The following is a 16,228-nucleotide window of genomic DNA, read 5'->3' on the forward strand; positions in this document are numbered from 1 at the left end:
CGCTTCCCACTCCGTCATGGGCTCATTTCGTCAGTAATAAGCAAAAATTCAGGAAAAAACTTCACTCTGCGTCCGTCATCAAGGCCATATGGTGGTTCACGGTTCATGGTTCATTTATTTTACACTATTTACTGATGGTGTACAATTTATTTTGTTTTGCTATGTAAAAATCCCATACTGTCATTTCTACGGAATTTCCATGGTTAACTTTTTTTTTCATCACGGGAGATTCTCCGCGTAAAGGCATTTTATCCCTCTACATAAGCTTCTAATGTTTTAGAAGTGAAAAATACAAGCAGTGAGCAAGTGTCACCGCATTGCTCGGTGTTTTAAAATAAGTAATGAACGTTCCGTTCTTCATCGATTTTTATGGCTCTACAGAAACAATGATTTACTATTTTCTTATTTCTACCTGTTTCTATTAAACCAGGGAAAGCGTATTTTTGCTCCTTCAAATTAATCAGCTTATACATTGATAAATTTATGTACCTTCTACAATTCTCAGCGCTTCGATAATACGTGCAACTTTCCTCCTCGGCAGTGCTCTCTCATGGTATTGTTTTGCCACGCATTCAGTCAGCTTCCAAATACTGTTGACTGACAGTCAAGGAGTAGACCATTAGCATCGACCAATCACTTCGGCGTTAACCAATCAGCCGTAATTGTATTGGTTATCTTTTAACTGACTGTCACAGACGGATTAGCAGAATAAATTGATAATCACTTTGCCACTGTACACCTCAATAACAATGATCTCCGTCGCTTCTTGCCTGTTTAAAATGATTGTTCCCTGCTACTCCAGATAACTTATAGCTGGGTAACGTCGTCCGTTTAGATCTGTTGGTGAGTCTGTAACGACATGTATCTGCCAGAAACATGTTCATCGTGCTCAGTGGTTTTCTTCAGTAACACGGTGGCCTCGTACTGCCTAGTGATATTTGCGAAACGTAAACGTTTGGTTACGAGGAAAAGCTCGTTGCTGTGTTAATGATAGCTGTTGTCTTTTGACCAAGGAGTTTCCGCAATTTCGCCACAGCTGGTCTCGTATTCACCAAGTAAACTGCGGTCCAAAGGATCTTTGCAGCTGTCTCTGGTTTAAACATGTGTACAAACTTTCGAACTTTGGCTTCTTGCTCGGCTCTTGTGGATTCTTCTCTAGCACTTCACTATAAACAACAGTAAGCCGACTTTGCGTAACTTTAGCTCCTCAAAAAAGACAGATCATCCAAATTCCGTGATCATTCTTGCCGGGTCAGCCTTGTTTCGCCACAACATTCAAATTTCAGGATTCTATGTCAAGTGGCGTCTACTACTTGGTGCCCCTGATGCTCCACTGATAACATTCTTAATTTAATTTCTGCCTGTTGATTATTTTTGTGTATCGCGAAATCACCTGGTATTATTTCTTCTTATCCTCGTTTCCTTCAATGCCATAAACTTGGTTTGGTTGGTGTTTAGAGTCCTTGCATCACATTCTTGACTTCCTTGCATTCCGGAATCACGCGACCCGATCCCGATGTCTTCAAGATAACAACTCTGCTTCTAGTTATTACTGAGTTTAACGTCTCCTTCGGACATCTTTGCGCTCTTTTTCATGGCATCCGTTAAGGTGCAGGTCCTGAATAATAAAAGGCAATAACCAAATGATTTGTTCCTCGTCCAAGGTCGTTACCTTGCTTTACCTGCCTGTGGATCGCTCAAACCGAGTACGACAGACCGCACCTACAGTTTAATGTGTAACACTTGAATAGCTCGGCTGCAGCTGTTATGTTTAGCATGGTATCCGGTGTGGAATTGCGGAATTGGTGTGGTAAATAAGATGCTGATTTCGTAATGGCTGTTTATTATAATGCAGTACCTAACCACACCGTAACTGCATTTTCAAAGCACTGAATGCATAACGTCATTTCTAATTCTGCGTGCATTCCAATCTCATGCAGGTTCCACGTGGTTATTCATCTTAAAAACTGTCACCGCTCTAAAAAGTTCTCCTTTCAGTTCTTTACCCAACACACAGTCTCGTGATCTCGTCGGCCTAAAACGAGTAGAGGTAAGCCTTATCAAACTCGCTGAAACTTTTGAAACTTTTGAAAAGTCACATCGCAAATTTGCAGATGATCTTCACTGTATTTTTAGAGCTTAAAATTACCCAGTGAATTAAAAAGGACCTTTAAATTATAGATTTATCTGATATCGATAGAAAAAGAATGGAGTTATCAAACGAATCTGTATGTAAGCACGGATGGCTAACATTGCCGTAGATTGTAACGGATTGCGACTGACTCAAACCCGTTCATGGCGGTCCATGAAATGAAAATGAGCCAGAAGCCCCAGTGTTCATTGCGTCACTTTGTTTCGGCTCAGCCAAAATAACATCGGATACTGAAATAGAATGAAATTGAATAATAAAATAACAAAATATAACAAAACAACATAAAATAAAATAAAATGCCTGCTCGGTTAAGTTACGCAGAATAAACTCAAAGCACAGAGCTGTAGGTGCACATGGCATGTTCAGATAAATTCCGGTTTGTTATCTCGTTCTTCATTGACTCGCATCAGTTTTCCGCCCAATGTTGCATCAAAGCAAAGACGGAGGCAAACAGGGGACGAGCGCAGTCCTAATTCATTCTAATCTCGTACACAGATGAGTCGCGGCAAAAACTTGTTCACTGGTTAGAACGTTTCTTGCAACTGCACGAGCCGGCTCGAAGCGACATTTCCCGTGTTCGGTGTAGTGTAGTGAATGTTAGGGCCTGGACCCTAGACTTAGTATTTCGTAAGACCCCAGCAATACGCAGGACACTCTTGTAACGCCAAGCAATAAAGAAGCATCTAAGGTAATTATCCCGTGTCACTATACTATATTCGGCAAGATGAGCATCCTGATTCACTGGAGTTAATATTGGCGCTACGTCCCAGGTCAACTGAAGAGCGAGATAAGTGAGAGGCCGGAAGCCGAAAACTCCAATGGGGCTAAAAAAGAAAACCTCTCAAAACTTTCGTTCTTGTCTGACACGGCAAGTTTATTGATGCGCACAGGTGAAGCATAGTAAATGCTTCCTGAACCAGAAACCTGCTTTTTTTGCATCTAAAGTGAGCGACTGATGTTACAAATAGAATATAAGAAAGAGCCTAATTGAGTAATTCAGTTGGCGTGAACATCGGTTCCAAAAGTTGCGCAAATCTCTTTGACCTAACGCCCTGTCATTCAACGGGTCTAGACATTTCTTGGCCGAGGATCCAAAAGGTAACGCTTGTAGGCCGTGTCAGACCACCTTAGACCATTTGTCTCTGAATTAACCGTTTGATGATGTTGTACATTTACAATTTTGAAAAAGCTATTTCTTCTTTTGGCGCGGAATGATTGCGTGACGAACCAAAAGAGCGTCTGTGAGAGATCCTAACAAGCCGTGGGCCGAAAATCCTTTCTGTCTTTAATTTGTCAACAGAGAAGCTCACTGGGGTCTAGAAATCCGACATTCCGTGGTTTCCTACAATTTGCGCGCAACCCTGCGCGCAACTATTAATCTCGATACTTTGTCTTTTCTAACTTAAGTTTCCCGCTCTTTCAATACATTTTTGTTTTCGACTTTGGAAATCAAAAAGAGAGTTTGAAGACTTTTGAACAAAACTTCTTTAAAATACAAAGGTTTGCTCTAGGAGATGTCTGTCTACCATCTCCATCAGATACATAGCATGCGGTCTCTGATTTGTCTTGTATGTCTCTCCTTAAATATAAATAGATTTGTTTCGAAGCGATGAGAGCACGCAACATGAAAAAAGTTTGCTCTTACATGCAAAGCTGGCACGAAAAAAGGTGGCGCTCTTCGTTAGTTCATTTATGCAAAACATATGATAAATGCCGGAGTGATGCCATTCCGCAATCCATGCCAAATACAAGCTCATTCCGCAGTTCTAAGCATTTGCGATTCAAATCCTACAATAACTTTGACTTCTGAGGTGGAATTTCCGCGGAGCTCTATCTTACGAGAACTTCGTGAGCTGTTTACGTCTACTTAGTATTGATGGTTTGCATGTGACGTCATGGCGGCCATGTTGGTGGACAGGAACATTCCATTTTTATGCAACCTTTGTGAACAAATTTTCTTTTGTTTTGTCCACCAACATGGCGGCGATGCAAACCACCTATAGCTCAAGCATTACTAACTTGGGAAGGGAACGATACACCGTTACTAACTGTAAGTCACGAGACCTGCCCTATTTTAGTTTATATAGGCTGTACCAGGGACCAGATTGTACGAAGCCCCCTAGGCCTCCTGGACATGGCCCCAGATAAAACGGCAAAACGTTTAAGTTTAAAAGACATGTTTCGACAGAAACTTCTGTCGTCTTCAGTTAATTAATATACAGAGCGTTGGAAGTTGAATTCATAAGTAGACAAAAATGCTAATTATGATAAATGGTGACAACAAAACTTGAACATGAAACGTGACAATGTGAGAATTATAAGGATAATTTTAGATTAATATGGTGTAATTGTTGATTCAAGGAAAGTTGTTCTCTTTGAATGTGTAAAGCCTCTTTTATCTTGAGTTGGAAAATGGTAGAGGCGTGATCTAAAATATCTAATGAACATAAGGCGCGACAATGTTCAGAATTCTGCAGATGTTTGAAAATGTGAGAGGCCCTATCACTGGCTAAGTGCACGTGCGCGTGTGGAGAATGCCGGGCTGTTTCGCCGACATAACAGGCATTGCAGCCCGCAAATGCAAATATAAGTTCAGACTAGGTGCCCGTGCTAGGGCACTGTGCCCGGGCACTAAAAAGGACGTTGCTCAGACTCCTTGGTGCCCAAGGAGCAATCGCCGGTTCTCCTTCGTCAATTTAGCGCCCGCCATTTTGTTTGCTGTATCGTAAGGAGGCATGAGGATAAAACGTGGGAATTGACCAGTGCCCGTGCCCAGGAACGGTGCCCGAGTACTACCTTTGGAGGTAATGCCCGTGCCCGGGCACGGTGCCCAGATTTTTGCTCGGACACCGACAAAAAGCTTTGTTCAGACTAGTGCCAGTGCCCGAGAACCGGGAACGGGCACCTAGTCTGAACGGGGCCTATACACCACACGCGAACGGAGCCCGTCAGGGACAGGGCCTTTCGCACCAAACATATTACCGGTCTTAAAAGAAGAAAAAACATGTTTGATATTTAAATCATTGCAACGAATCCTTTTCTGAGTGATGACAGAGAAATGGCCCATATAAAGTAGCTTATAAGGTAGATCTGAAAAGCGTTTGACAAAAATTGCGTGCAACGACTAGGGACTAGGAACATTTCTTAGTAGTCATGATGTGCGTGTTACGGTCTCAGAAAATTAGTTGAAGTGATGGCATCGATAGGAGTAGCAAAGCAACAGAAAGGCAATACGCTCATGCACACGAAACTTTGGGAGGTGCGGTTAAGTCCAAACTTCCAAGTGCATCATATTAGTCTGCTCTCGTGCTGTCCAACCTACCAGTCCAGGCGCTTTAGTTCAGACTACCTTGAAGCCTAGACGCCATAAATACCAAGGTTTATTGTAGCCTAGCCCTAACTATAACTTTTTTGACGTGGATTTCCAGAAGCGCTGAAGCATTTTCGACAAAATCGGTGGCGCCAGTGATGATTCCAGTTATGATCGATTTCGATGGCAGCTTCTCTTCGCTTTTACTCGCCCTCGAGGCGTGATTTCTTCGCCGTGAACTCTCGTATCTCCACTATTGAAACTGTCGAATACTCCTTGGAAGTTATTCTTTTGCTTTTCCGTTTGTTTCCAAAAAGTCTGTTTTCTGAAAACAGTTAGAATAATAGAGGACAAAAATATCCCTTCTAGGAGAGAAGAGGGTTCAATCCAGGTTTAATGAATAAATTAATTAAATTTTTGACTACGATGAAGAATACCAAACAAGATGCCTGCTATACTGGCATTACGCGTGATGCTGGGGCTGATTCATTTATTCCAACTGTATGCTTCGCCGATTGATAAACTATCCTTGCTAATGGAATAGTTTGAGTCACGACGATCGCGTTACGTTGTTTTCCGTGTGTTACGCGACTCAGACTATCAGCGGAAATTTGTCAAATTCCATTACGATAACGTAAGCTTCTCAATGACCTCTTTTCTGTCTCGCGTCGTGGCCTAAGACTGTCAAACAAAGCACGACTCCTTCACTAAGAACTCACCAATTTCCACCGTTTTACGTGTCGGGTGCTTCTTAGAAGTTATTCTTTCGATTTACCGCTTCAAAATGGTGAAATTTCCCTTTGAAAACGGCACACTTGAGTCCAGAACATGTTAAAACAATATGGCGCGGCTTAATCCGTCTTTAATAAATATATCAAATGATGCATTGACGTCACACAGGTAGGGGTGAGTGGGTCCCCTCCCTCGCGATATAACCGACAAGAATGGATTTTGATTGGCCTGCTGTTGTTGAAGACAATCAGAACAATACATCCCGAGTAGGAGAGGGGAGAGTTTAATGAACAAGATGCCTGCTATACTGGCATTACGCGTGATGCTGGGGCTGATTCATTTATTTCAACGGTATGTTTCGCCGATTGATAAAACTATCCTTGCTAATGGAATAGTTTGAGTCACGACGATCACGTTACGTTGCTTCCCTTGTGTTACGCGACTTAGACTTTCACCGGATATTTTTGAAATTCTATTATGATAACGTAAGCTTCTCAATGACCTCTTTTCAGTCTCGCGTCGTGGTCTAAGACTGTCAAACAAAGCACGATTCCTTCGCCATGAACTCACCAATTTCCACCGTTTTTAATGTCGAGTGCTTCTTAGAAGTTATTCTTTCGATTTGCCGCTTCAAAATGGTGAAATTGCTGTTTGAAAACGGCACACTTGAGTCCAGAATATGTTATAAACAATATGGTGCAACAATTTAATGCAGTTTTAATGAAGAAATCAAATGATGCGTTGACGTCACACGAGTAAGGGTGAGTGGGCCCCCTCCCTAGCGATATAAGCGACAAGAATGGATTTTGATTGGGCTGCTGTTGTTGAAGACAATCAGAACAATACATCCCGAGTAGGAGAGGGGAGAGTTTAATGAACAAGATGCCTGCTACACTGGCATTACGCGTGATGCTGGGGCTGATTCATTTATTCCAACTGTATACTTCGCAGATTGATAGTTTGAGTCACGACGATCGCGTTACGTTGTTTCCCTTGTATTACGTGACCCAGACTTTCACTGGAAATTTTTGAAATTCTATTACGATAACGTAAGCTTCTCAATGACCTCTTTTCAGTCTCGCGTCGTGGTCTAAGACTGTCAAACAAAGCACGATTCCTTCGCCATGAACTCACCAATTTCCACCGTTTTTAATGTCGAGTGCTTCTTAGAAGTTATTCTTTCGATTTGCCGCTTCAAAATGGTGAAATTGCTGTTTGAAAACGGCACACTTGAGTCCAGAATATGTTATAAACAATATGGTGCAACAATTTAATGCAGTTTTAATGAAGAAATCAAATGATGCGTTGACGTCACACAGGTAAGGGTAAGTGGGTCCCCTCCCTAGCGATATAAGCGACAAGAATGGATTTTGATTGGCCTGCTGTTGTTGAAGACAATCAGAACAATACATCCCGAGTAGGAGAGGGGAGAGTTTAATGAATAAATTAATGTACCGATTTGTGACTACGAGGAAGAAAAAAAAGAAATCGACCCGTTTTTAGACACGGTATGCCCCTTTAGGGCATCCCGCGTAATAAATTAATGTACCGATTTGTAACTACGACGAAGAAAACAAAAAAAAAGAAATCGACCCGTTTTTAGACACGGTATGCCCCCTCAGGGCATCCCGCGTAACAAGATGCCTGCTATACTGGCATTACGCGAGATGCTGGGGCTGATTCATTTATTCCAACTGTATGCTTCGCCGATTGATAAAACTATCCTTGCTAATGGAATAGTTTGAGTCACGACGATCGCGTTACGTTGTTTCTCTTGTGTTACGCTACTCAGGGTTTCAAGGGAAATTGCGGGAATTCCATTGCGATAACGTAAGCTTCTCAATGACCTCTTTTCAGTCTCGCGTCGTGGTCTAAGACTGTCAAACAAAGCACGATTCCTTCGCCAGGAATTTACCAATTTCCACCGTTTTAAATGTCGGGTGCGTCTTAGAAGTCGTTCTTTCGATTTGCCGCCTCAAAATGGTGAAATTTCCGTTTGAAAAGGGCACACTTGAGTCCACAACATGTTAACAATATCGCGCCACAAATTTAATCCGTTTTTGATAAATATATCAAATGATGCGTTGGCGTCACACAGGTAGGGCTGAGTGGGTTCCCTCCCTCGCAATATAAGCGACAAGAATGAATTTTGATTGGCCTGCTTTTGTTGAAGACAATCAGAACAATACATCCCGAGTAGGAGAGGGGAGAGTTTAATGAATAAATTAATATACAGATTTGTGGCTACGAGGAAAAAGAAATCGTCCCGTTTTTAGACACGGTATGCCCCCTCAGGGCATCCCGCGTAATAAATTAATGTACCGATTTGTAACTACGACGAAGAAAAAAAAAAAGAAATCGACCCGTTTTTAGACACGGTATGCCCCCTCAGGGCATCCCGCGTAATAAATTAATGTACCGATTTGTAGCTACTACGAAGAAAAAAAAAGAGAAATCGACCCGTTTTAAGACACGGTATGCCCCCTCGGGGCATCCCGCGTAAAAAAGAAATCGACCCGTTTTTAGACACGGTATGCCCCCTCAGGGCATCCCACGTAATTAATGTACCGATTTGTGACTACGAGGAAGAAAAAAAAGAAATCGACCAGTTTTTAGACACGGTATGCCCCTTCAGGGCATCCCGCGTAAAAAACAAAAAACAAAGGAATTCGACCGAAACCTCAACTCGGTCTGCCACAGGCACCCCGGGTGATAACTGAGCCTACAAAATAAGAAAACTAAGAAAGTGAACTAAGAAAAGGCTAACAGAATTGCGCCGAAAAAACGAGTTGTGCTTGGGCAACATATAGAAGTGACTTCCTTTCTTCTAAGAATATAGTCGGCGTAATACATGAACAGATGCTAACCCGTCTGGCTGGTAAGTGGTTACTCTGTATTCTGAATCATTTCTTACGGAATTAAAGATGCTAGTTCTCAGTAAACTATTTGACCGGGATAATTGCGTTTAGCCAGACTTATTAGCACAACATTTTGCGTGACTCCTCTTGAGAAACCCATTCGTCTAACTGAATGTGCTAACTCTAAACTGATAAGATCTAACAGCCTTTTCCTTTCATGAAATGTAACGCTATTTTTATGTTGATTTCTTGATGGGATCAAGAATACTGGCCGCCGTTCGAAGTTTGTTCTCTGTCTGAATTATATTTTAAAAAAAATCCTATGAAGGAAGATAAGGACAAAGGAACTGAAGAACCGATGAAAACGAGAACGCAGCCGAGATTATTTGATTAACACTGGGTATATTATAATCCGGCTTATTGATTCCAAGCTGTATTATTCAATTCATTCCAAATAACAACAATGTTGGACTTGAGTTATAAATCGATAGAATCATGAAAAATCGATGATATCGATTTGACACACCGAATTAATTTATCGATTTTCACCGTGTACTCCACGATTTCGCTATATATATTACAGCTTTTTCTATATATTGAACTATGCGACATTTTATCCCTCCCTGGGCTTCTTGATGCATATTAAGCGGAAATTGATATCCAACCAAAATGAAAGGAATATACTCCTCAGGCAACCCGAGCGCATGTCACTCGAGAGCGAGGAACAATTAATTGAGTGCAAGCTGTATTTGGATACAGGAAGTCGTTGAGAATTTGGACATTTGAATTCTCATCAGCCGCCTGCACTCAAAGGTCACTGTCCCACTCGTCCTCTAATGACGTGAGCTTGGGCTGTCATGTTTATTTGAATACAACTGGAAAAACTGACTATTCAGTGTGCGGGCGTAGAACAGCCATACTTTCCATCTGTGGTATAACATCCTGATACATGAGAACAGCAGTATAACATCCATACCTAAGAACTGGTGGAAAGGTTGTTATACCTCATATCTGAGTCATATCTGAGGTATGAATGTTATACTTCTAATTTGAAGTATAACTCAAAACTGATTGTATGGTTGTTACACGTCATATCTTCTTAACCAGGATTCTTCGGCTAGTTAAGAGCCTGAGGGATCTTGCTACTCTTATTTCTATGGTTAGAAAACTAGTTAATCGCTGAATAATATCGCAAAATGTTGTGTTTACCTGACCGTTTACTCACCTATTGATACACTTTGGTCAGTTCAAAGAGAGAACGCTGAGAAAAGTTTTTTTTCCCAAAACACAGTGATAGAGACAGAGTGTACCCGGATGTGCTCCAGCTTTTAATGCATCATTTCTCCGATTGTATCATGGCTTACACGTACTCATACAACATTCCGATGACGCTACAACAAAATGAAAATTCGGTGAGCGCAGCAAGGCCATTCAAGGTTGTGACCTTTGGACTTTCTTTACCGCTCAAACATTGGCTAAGAGTCATTTTTGTCCAAAAATGCATACGCAGAATTTAGACTTTGATATATAATGGATTCATTTATGGAAAGTCCTCTCCTTTTAAATAAACTTTTGGAGCAGAAATAACACGAGAAAATTTCTTTGATTTGTGGAGTTCGAAAACCTAGTGCAGTTTGCTTTTGTCACCACTCGCAGAACCGGGGAGATATGCGGCAGGAGATATGTTCATTGTGACCAAACAGGAGGTAAAGGTAGTTATTTAAAGGTTTAATTGCGATTTTAGTCCCTGGAATCTCAAGCCAAAGTGATCATCCGATGCCTATTCACGTATATTCCCTACTGGGGTAGCAAACGTTTTTATATACTCCTTTCGATTTTGTCGTTCTATTTGACCATTCTATGACGTCATTTCGTTGTTAGACTGATAATTTGACAAACCAGTACGTTTTTTTTGTTTCGCTGATCTCCATTAACAATCGACAAATCTCGATACCATTCTTATCGATTTCTTAAGTTATGCTCAATGCTGTTTGATTCAGTTCAGTCTAAGGCAAATTATGTTACGATATTTTTTGTAGGATCTAAAGGTCGGCACACGCAAAGGGACAAGTCCCTGCGACTAGTCCCGGGGACCAAGTCCCTTCGTGTGAACTACACATTTTCATCAAAAAGTTTAGTCACAGGGACCAATGCTTGGTCCCTGCGACTTGTCCCACGAATTCAAACATGTTTTGAATTCGTGGGACAAGTTTCCGGGACTTGTCCTCTCAAATTATGCTGGTCCCCGCGTGTGAGCTGATCGTGGGACAAGTCCCTGCGACCAAATGAAAATAAACCAATCGCTGATCAGTATTTTCGCTCCCATAACCTCTTACGAACTCCGTTTCAAGATGGCGGCTGACGGTGAGGTTGAACAAGTATTTAATTACGTTGAGCGACAAAAACTTAAAAATCGACATAGCATTCGATCGTGGACGTTGAATATAATTACACATAAAAAACTAAACACTAAGACAAGCAAAAAAGAAGAATGGACAAACAAACAAACAAAAAATTAACGATAAAAACCGACGTTTCGGTGTCTTCATGACGCCATTGTCAAGGAGAAATAAAAAATTACAGAGTCTGCGGCAAGGTGTAACAATAAATTAGCATATAGTGTTTAAGGCTAATTAAGTAAATACTTTTGCGCGAATAGAGTCGTTTTGCACGTTCAGAGTGGGTTTTAGGTCTCTGATGAAAAGCATTTCGTTAACCAAACAAACTGTAATTTTTTTATTTCTCCTTGACAATGGCGTCATGAAGACACCGAAACGTCGGTTTTTATCGTTAATTTTTGCATGTCTCTGCATTACCAAATCTTTATTGATAAAAAAAAAATAATAAAAAAAAAAAAAATAACAAAATTACTTACCTCTCCTGGGTATTAGAATAACAACTGGCCTAAAAGATAGCTCAATGGTGCTAGCTAGACACATACACTCAAAAACACTTGTAATAATTTACCAACTGAAGTATCTCGAGAAAAGGATCCCGAAAATTAAAGGCCTTTCAGATCTTCGTGGGAGTCGATTCTCTCTACTTTAGCGGTGATGTCTGTTTTCAAAAAATTGTTACCGTCAACAGTCCATGTCTTACCATTTCGATATTTCTTTTTCAGTTTTCTCGCCTCTTTGAAAAGCTCGGCTCTCCACGCCGCTAAATTTTCATTAATAAATACCTTCTCTGCTCCCACAACTTTCAAGTCCGCTTTTCGAAGATTTAATCTAGCTTTGTACAGTTTGCTCTTTGCGTTATAATTGCTAAATCTGACGATGATAGGTCGGGGCTTTTCTTTGCTTTTCGTGTTCATTCGGTGCACAATGTCTATGTCGCCGGGTGTTAAATTTACTTGTAGAAGGTTTCCTAATGTAACAGCATTCGCTACACGCCGTGTATAACCAGATTGAACTTTCGGGTATATTGCTCAAGGTCATCATGTTTGGCTTCGATATCATTCAGTCTTTCATCCAACTCTTCCAGCTCTTTCTTGGACTCCAATAGCTGCTCCTCGAGTGATTTTACTCTGCTTTTTAAGCCGTTATTTTCTTTGACAAGAGTGTCGACTTGTCCTTTGGTATTTTGCAAAGTTTCCTTTAGCTCTTTGTAATTTCCTTTAAGGGATTCCACGTCTACGACCAGCTTTTCCGTATTTGTTTTGATTTGCGTTAAAACCTTCCATATTTCCATTAGCGAAGGAGTTTCACTCGCGTTGTCGTTATCCGCCATTATTGCAGATGATTCTGTGCCCCACTCTTCGTCTTTCTCTTGCAGGACTGATGTATTACCCTCAAAACTCGATGAACTACTGACCTTCTTTCTTTCCTTCTTCCCATTCTAGGCCTACATGTCTGAATTCACATTTTGTTTAGAATTTTGTGTCCCTCTCTAGAGCGAGCTCGCTAGCATACGCCCATCGTGGACAACCGCTCGACCGAGTCACAGTTTTCTGTATGGTTTTATTGAGTAATAGCAAATTACCTCAAAATTAGTGATTTTGTGGTTTCAATTAATTGCACTAGAAAAGAAACCTCAAATTAAGCAAGCAGGAAAATAAGCCAGTAGCATAACAGCCATAAATATCGACGAGGAACAAACATGTAAAAGAAACGCAGTTTTCTGTGTCTATATCGCCGTCATAAATGAAGTGATTGCATCGACTGACTACTTCTAGATATAAGTAGCTGTTTCCTTGCAGGCAAAACGAATTACAATCCCACAAAAACTTTGAAAAACCTTTATAAATTTTATCCGACTGTTAGGGCCTTCATAGGCGGCAAGGAAAATTGTCATTGATAATTACGTAGCAATCGATCATTAAAAATATAGCGGCAAGACCCGGCAACATACTAGTTATTCAATACTTTCGAGAGGTATACCGTGAAATATCCCACTCGTGACTTGGTTTTACTTATTATACACACAAATCAAGTCACGAGTGGGATATTCACGGTATGCCACGAGAACACTTTGCATAACTAATTTACCCCATGCAACGGCTTATTGAATTAACACAAAACGTCACTCTTTAATGTTTTATCAGCAAATACAATCAGTGAAAAAATACTCAACAGATCGACGTTTATTGAAAGTACCATGATAATCTTGATAAAAAATTAAAAAATATAAATAGGTACTGCTTATTAAATGTATAAAAGCCTTTGTAGGCCACGAGGAACGCCGGGATTTTTTCGTGGAATACTACCCGTTGCATACCGCAGAATATGCAACGGGTTTCTAGCTTCCTGATATTGATTGGCTGTATTCTCTGTGGCATGGGATAAAATACTGCAACCTGTGTAAAACAAGTCGTTGAAAACAAAGTGTGAAAAATAAACTTGTTGACAATATATCAATTTCCAATCCAATTGAAGGGTTACAACTTTTTGTGTCTAATGGGTAAGATACGCAACAATTCTTCTCAGTCTTCTAGTCTTTGAGACAACCATCCACTTTATTATAGAGAATGGCTAGAACCAAACTCTAGTCAGAAATTATTTAACTTGCATGCCTTCCAAAAAATTCAAATCTTCTAGCGTAGGTAAAACAATTGTAAGCAATTTCGTAAAGTACAGCAGTTTCCTGATTGTTGATAGATCAGAAAGGGAATAACCAAGGGAAGTGAATTTTGAACCTTAAAGATACAATACTTCGAAAAGCTCAGTTGACCATCATGATTACTTTGTGTTTGGACTTGTGCTTGCTTTCGTTTTTACTTACCACAGTTGAGCTTCCATCACAAGTGTAAGTCGGTCCCGGCTTAGATACCGAACTCGTGACAGTAGTTTTCCTGAGCTCGTGATGCACATTAAGCTTGCATTTGTTATCTATTTATTTGAATATTGTATTTAGGAGGAAATGAGAACTGGCCCGTAAGTCTTTGGTCATTTGTTGTTTGGTTTTGATACATTGTGCTCTGCGTGCGTGCAAATGAAATGTAAAATTTCCAGCAGTAGAGCGAGTCAGCATATGACTTTGTCTAGGTCATCTACAGTAAGTGACATCAGTATTGGTCACTTTCAATATGACATTGTTTGTTTCCTTTTCTGTGCAGTAGTTTTAGCGCAGTTAACGCCAGATGTAGATGTGCAATGAATTCAATAGTTAGTTATATGACCCTTCATTTTAACGACACTGTCCAGCCGATTAATTAGGTGTTGAGTGTGGTAAAGCTTCCTTAATTAATATATAATCCATTTCCTTCTGCTGCCACATATTCCGTGGATCACGCGCACAGTGAAGCGGTCGTTCCTTCTTCGCTGCGATCTTTGCCATGGATTTCTATAACTTTCTCCTGATAAAAGACCAAATATTTACTGCTACATTCAGCATCAGAGACTTCGCCGGCCGGGTGTCGTTTTATTTCGTTTTTTTACAATTTCCTGATTTCTGTAGCATGACCACTGTGGACTGAAGCACAGTCATCCAATAACAGGTACTCTCAATAATGGTCAAAATACCTATTCGCTGACTATAAATTAATTAAGTAATTAGTGAGAGTTAATGTGGCCTTCAGCAAAGGTTTGAGTTCCAATACCATCACGATCAATTAGTCCCCGGATCATCAACTGATTGTTTCTTGCGTTAAGAGCGAGGACAAATACTGAGCTGCGCATTGAATATAAACATGGCTGTTTCTACCGAGCATAGGGTAACCTTCGTCGGAAGATAACAGAGTTTTAAAAGTGTTGACTGGCCTGCACGACTCCTGAAGTTCGCAGATGAATTGTTTTTTGCCTTTATAGCTAAGCTCTCAGGTCAATTATGTTTATCTTCATCACGAAGGGAAATACTCAAATATACTGAATGTGGAGGTTTTCTTAATGATCATTCTTAGCGGTTAGGAAAATGCCATTGTGTATGCTAGCTGTGTCATTGATACCTTTCCTTTCCATCCTAACATGTATAATATAATGGCTGTAATGTGTGCTGGCTTGCCTGAGCTCGGTTTACAGGGGAAAGAATCAAGACTGCCAGAGTTGGACCAAAATGGCTATGCGCACAGGCTCATAGCCGCTTTTATTCAAAATATGCAGTTTGAATAATCATTGATAGATACATAATCTGGCCCAGTAAAGGTGAAACACTAAGGTATACATTAATGGAAAGCGGTTGGCCTTGGGGAGGAGGCGGGAGAACAAAAGCACGCCTTAATCCGCTGCTGAACCGAGACGAATGACTATGGTATGATCATATTGATCATATGACTGATGCATGAAGCACATAAAGGGGGGTATACCTTATCTCAATAACTTCCACCCCAAGACCCAGGACCACTCGGACCAATTAATTACTAACTAAGGCGGGAAAAGGCATCAAAATTCTATTTGCGGGCAACTCAAAAAGCAAGACAAGCATTAGCATATTGCGCAATGGCTAAGAGGACAAGCAAGGCACCCGTAAATATTTTTGGAATGCATTGGATTTCCACCGTCCTAATTCGTATAACAGCCGAATCTGGGCATCAGAGAAACCCTGCTCTGTAGCATGCGAGGCCGCACCGATACAAAAGCTATGGCCCTTGTAACGGGAGGGGGGAAGGCCACAAAGCTGTATCGCCAAGGAAAGTTGCTAGCTGTGTCATTTGTTTACTAGGTGTATCGGCTCGGATTAGCTGTAAGATATCAGACAGCGTATATCGCGGCTCTGAAAACAGACAAGACATGGGACAGTGAT

General features: G+C 40.8%; 1 protein-coding gene and 1 long non-coding RNA gene across 7 annotated transcripts in view; one reads left to right on the top strand and one right to left on the bottom strand.

Annotated features, from left to right (window-relative positions):
* Positions 1-16,228, top strand: part of LOC146478923 (TNF receptor-associated factor 2-like) — a 60,217-nt gene that overhangs the window by 17,914 nt on the left and 26,075 nt on the right. The window contains exon 1 of one of the 6 annotated variants that reach the window (XM_085111216.1): positions 10,635-10,758. The exons of the other annotated variants lie outside the window; for them this stretch is intronic. The gene's annotated coding sequence lies outside the window, so the exon portion shown is untranslated. Of the gene's footprint in view, positions 1-10,634; positions 10,759-16,228 lie in introns of those variants that run through there. 6 annotated transcript variants of the gene reach the window in all.
* LOC146478924 (uncharacterized) lies at positions 96-10,502 on the bottom strand. Its single transcript, XR_014865005.1, has 2 exons — positions 490-10,502; positions 96-268 (listed from the first exon to the last, which is right to left on the bottom strand). It is a non-coding gene; the product is annotated as an uncharacterized LOC146478924 (long non-coding RNA).

This window comes from Pavona decussata, unplaced genomic scaffold, assembly GCF_977016875.1.
Source record: "Pavona decussata unplaced genomic scaffold, jaPavDecu1.1 SCAFFOLD_61, whole genome shotgun sequence".
Classification (NCBI taxonomy): domain Eukaryota; kingdom Metazoa; phylum Cnidaria; class Anthozoa; order Scleractinia; family Agariciidae; genus Pavona; species Pavona decussata.